General features: G+C 38.1%; 1 non-coding gene across 1 annotated transcript; it reads right to left on the bottom strand.

The window, feature by feature from the left end:
• Positions 1 to 1,271: 1,271 nt before the first annotated feature.
• Positions 1,272 to 1,343, bottom strand: Trnaq-uug (transfer RNA glutamine (anticodon UUG)). Its single transcript has one exon. It is a non-coding gene; the product is annotated as a tRNA-Gln (tRNA).
• Between the last annotated feature and the right edge of the window lie 2,361 nt (positions 1,344 to 3,704).

The raw sequence follows: 3,704 nt of genomic DNA, 5'->3' as shown, positions 1-3,704 counted from the left end.
CACACACACATATATATATATATATATATATATATACATATACATACATACATATATATATGGACGGAGACAGATACAGATATACAAACAGACACATATACACACACATATAGATACATGTATATATATAGAGAGATGAACGTACATACATACACGCACATCCATATACACACAAACATACACATGCTCACACACATGCTCACACACACATGCAAGCAAACCGCAGCGATTTCTCAATGATACAGAACCGCAAGTAAAAGTTTATCCTTCGTTAATTTATTGATAATATATTGAAGTCATCTTTAAACTGCTGGTCTTCAAGTGGTCAGTGTGGGTGGCTATTAATTATGGGCATTTCAAGCAGACAATCACCACCTACAAAATTACGGTTTGACTTCTTACGACAATAACATTATTTCGCAACAGCAGACACCTATTAATAATGTCCGACACACTTCTTCACACTAGACTTGCTCTTACTCACAACCTTACTTACTCATTTCCTATTCAAATGACCCTTCTTCTTCTTCTTCTTCTTCTTCTTCTTCTTCTTCTTCTTCTTCTTCTTCTTCTTCTTCTTCTTGCCTTGTGCTTATAGTAGAAAGTATTATTATTATTATTATTATTATTATTATTATTATTATTATTATTATTATTATTATTATTATTATTATTATTATTATTATTATTTAAGGTGGTGAGCTGGCAGAATCGTTACCAAGCCGGATGAAATGCTTTGCAGTATTTCGTCCGTCCTTACGTTCTGAGGTCGACTTTGCCTTTCATCCCCTCGGGATCGATAAATTAAATACTATTCACGTGCTGGGGTCAATGTAATCGAATATTCCTTTTTCCCTATAAATTCCAGGCCTTGTGCATATAATTGAAAGGAGTATTATTCACTCTCGACCTATTTAAACACTTTTCTTAGTAGCTCACAATATCTTTGTAAATTTAGATATTTATCATTACCAAAGTGGATACAAAGTTTCCTTTCATATGGTTCGACATAACACAGAAAATACTGAACAAGTTTGGAGTTCAATTTGACCAAAATAAATGAGGAAAACAGGCTACTTTTCAACATTTTGGTTTTCCCTCCAGAGATTTGCAAATAATGATGTCTACAGCAACAACAAGAACAAAATAATACGTTGCGCCAACGTAGAATGCATTAAAATACTGTAAAATCTTTTACTTGTTTCAGTCATTCAACTTAACCATACTGGAGCACCACCTTGAAAAAAAAAAAAAAAAAAAAAGTAAGCTGTAGGTCTCACCGAGACTTGAACTCGGATCACTGGATTCAAAGTCCAGAGTGCTAACCATTACACCATGAGACCAGCTAATACCTACACACTTCTAGCAACCACATAAATGAATATTAAAAAAACAAAACAAACAAACTATTTCTTTGTCAACTGTTAAACTTAGAAAAGATATTGATGTAATGGAATTTAAAGAATGGTGAATTTATTACCTACTAGCAGAGATACTTGTAACACACAAACATTTTATATGAGGGATTTCGAACAAATGAAATCAGAATAGCAAAGTTATGTATCCAAAGAATACGCTATAACTTTTCACGGAAGGGCACAATACATTCTTTGAAGCAACGAAACTGCTGTCGTAAGTTGCACTGGCCGACATTGGGAGAATGTTACTTCAGTTGACCCAAGTTAGTGTTCGGATCTATTTGTGTACTTTCCGGGGTTGACGACGAAGTAAGCAAAGAAGCCTATCAGGTGAGATAAACAATTGCCCATATAGTTGTACCACAATTCCTGGTGCACAGAAATATAAGGAGCAAGGCTAAGGCTGTTAATAACGACGTTAGGTTTTGGTTTGTATTCACTTTCTTGACATATCAGGGCCGATAGGGAAAGCTGAGCTGATGAAGAATGATTTGATGCTGGGCAGGGTCCCAAGGATCATACAAGTCTTTATGAATCCAGAACAATACAAGCTCATATCAGAACTATTTCCAGTCGTTGGTGCAGAAAGAGAGACGATGAGACGGGTAGTGCAGGACAGGAAACAGAGTTGCAACACATAATAGCAAAAGCCACTTGAAGGTTCTCAGCCCACCGAAACAATAAACACAGGAGGACAGAGAAGTATAGAGAATTTACTGTGGGTCATCCTTCTCTCTGGGCCAGAAGATAACCGAAAGGCTAATAGACCGTTTACTCTAACCCAGGCCAGCGGTGACAGAGTCGGATATGGAGAAGGAGAGCTGTCTATGACAGCAACAAGCAGTACTGATTCAAGTTCTACGCGGGGCGGAGAACCTGTCTTGTACTTGATTCCAAAAACCGACGAGCGCGAGCACTACCCTTCCCAACCAACCAATAGCACCCACTCCATTTTCTTGTGCAGATAGGGAGGTGATGGAGGCTAGAGAGGAAGGGATTATTACTGGACTTTGATCCTAGGATATGCAAAACGAAACAAGCCGACAAAAAACTGCATATAATTGTCAGTCGTTCGATGCACGAACCAGTATCGCTTTGACCGAGAGATAAAAGAGATGACTATTTTACTTCATGGTACAAAGGAAATACGGCCAGAATATAGGAAAGATAGACATTTGTTTAAAATGTCAGCAGAAGTTTATCACATGCTGAAGCAGGAATACTCGAGGCGTGGTATATTTTTTGTTTCGTCCCACACGCAAAAAAAATGTTAATGGGTACTTTCGGGTGCACCTTTTTCAGTACAACCAGAGGCAAACAGCTAGAGACGTAGGTGCTCTCACTCAGTCGAAGCAGTAGGTTCTCATCCGCACGTGCGTACGTTCATGCGTGGGCAACCCCCCCCCCCCAATTTTCATATGGTAATTTTAAAAATAATATCTTGTCTTAGTTGGGTATTTTCTTGAAAGTTATATATATATATATATATATATGTACGTCCTTAGTTTCAGGCAAATATTTTAAGTGTCCTTTTGTATAACATCCCTGAGTCACACTCTACATTTGTATTGCTTTGTCTCATTCATCCCCACATGTCATAGTAAGCACTTTAAGCCTTTAACGTTTCCTGTCTGTGAGTAAAAATGATGTATGTGAAGAAGCTAAAAATAAAGAACAAACTGGACGGTGTATTGATTAGTTTGTTAAGAGCATCGGTAATAATGATTTGGGGTATGTCCTCCGACACCTTATCTTCTGGGTTCGAACCCTGTCGCAGTGACCATTAATCCCTTCAGGATCGGAGTAAAAGTAAAATAAAGTACCAGTCAAGTACTGAGATCGACAGTATCAACTAATCTACTCTCCTCGAAAATGCTGGCCTTCTGCCTAAAGCACAAATTATTTCAGCTCTTTGAGTTCTGAGTTCGAATCTGGCTGGTGTCAACTTAAACTTTCATTTCTCCGTGTTTTGATAAAATAATGTACCAGTCAAGTACTACGGCCGATGGTATCGACTAAATCCCTTCCATCAAAACTGATCGTATTTTGCCTACATCAGACCCCCACCCCCACCCAAAAAAACAAAACAATAAAGGTGATGTGCTGGTAGAATCGTTAGAGCATCAGAAGAAATATTTTGCAGTAATTTTTTTCGGCTGTTTATGTTCAGCGTGCAAATCCTGCTGTACTCTTCCACCACAACTTTCTCTCACTCTTACTTTCTGTTTCTCTTGTGCCTGTAATTCAAAGGGTCAGCCTTGTCACACTGTGTCACGCTGAATCTCC

Source organism: Octopus bimaculoides, chromosome 5 (genome assembly GCF_001194135.2).
Source record: "Octopus bimaculoides isolate UCB-OBI-ISO-001 chromosome 5, ASM119413v2, whole genome shotgun sequence".
Taxonomy (NCBI): Eukaryota; Metazoa; Mollusca; class Cephalopoda; order Octopoda; family Octopodidae; genus Octopus; species Octopus bimaculoides.
The sequence above is the reverse complement of the archived record's forward strand: the minus strand, read 5'-3'. Positions and strand labels throughout refer to the sequence as shown.